Source organism: Pinus tabuliformis, chromosome 6 (assembly GCF_031772625.1).
Source record: "Pinus tabuliformis cultivar Carrire ecotype Pingquan chromosome 6, CPIR1, whole genome shotgun sequence".
Taxonomy (NCBI): Eukaryota; Viridiplantae; Streptophyta; class Pinopsida; order Pinales; family Pinaceae; genus Pinus; species Pinus tabuliformis.
In genome coordinates this window covers 818,405,004-818,406,220 of record NC_142292.1, presented here as the reverse complement: position 1 = coordinate 818,406,220, position 1,217 = coordinate 818,405,004, and positions in this window count along the sequence as shown.

Sequence of the window (1,217 nt, the reverse complement as noted above, 5' to 3'; positions counted from 1 at the left end):
CTTCCTGATCAATACTGCAGTCGCCAAATCCTCAAAATGTCAATGCGGCCAAAAGTCCTGCGAAAATTATACTTCGGTATAGGAACCCTTCACAACAACTCCGATCTGGTGGATCTGAGAGATCTAAATGGCGGATCGGATAGCTCTGGGCGGCGGAACAGACTACTGCTGCGGATTTTTTTATTTTTTTATTTTTTTATTTTTTTTATTTTTTATTTTTTTTCCTGAAAACTCCTAACGAAGTTTTACTCCTCCCTGATCAATACTGCAGTCTCGGAACAGACTACTGCTGCGGATTTTTTTTTATTTTTTATTTTTATTATTATTTTTTATTTATTTTCTGAAAACTCCTAACGGAGTTTTACTCCTTCCTGATCAATACTGCAGTCGCCAAATCCTCAAAATGTCAATGCGGCCAAAAGTCCTGCGAAAATTATACTTCGGTATAGGAACCCTTCACAACAACTCCGATCTGGTGGATCTGAGAGATCTGAATGGCAGATCGGATAGCTCTGGGCGGCGGAACAGACTGCTGCTGCGGATTTTTGTTTCTATTTTTATTTATTTTTTTATTTTTATTTTTATTTTTCTGAAAACTCTTAACGGAGTTTTACTCCTTCCTAATCAATACTGCAGTCGCCAAATCCTCAAAATGTCAATGCGGCCAAAAGTCCTGCGAAAATTATACTTCGGTATAGGAACCCTTCACAACAACTCCGATCTGGTGGATCTGAGAGATCTGAATGGCGGATCGGATAGCTCTAGGTGGCAGAACAGACTGCTGTTGCGGATCGGCTGGCTCTAATAGATCGGAATGACTGATCTGCGAACTCGAGACTGCCAGACTGATGTCGGCTGCTTCTGCACCCCTTTGCACCAGCGGATCTGGAATAGATGATGTGCGATCCCCCGATAGAAAAGGGAACTATGGTCTTGAGGAGTGTTAGGTGCTACAGATCGCAATATACATAAGGGTCTGGCAGTAGTACTCGGCCCAATGTTTCGGGGCTCTGACTAAGGAGGATCGACCATACCCTTAACCGTACAACCCGACTACCCTATCGTACGGGCGAGTAATCTCTCCAAGTGTTGTTCTCGGTGTACTGTAGCCACAAGACGGCCGACGGTTTATCTATGGCGAGGTTTCAAGGGAGCCTAGGGGCTTCCAATATACCCAGAGGGTACATGGAAGACAGTCCGTGCGCGGTTCTGTCTAA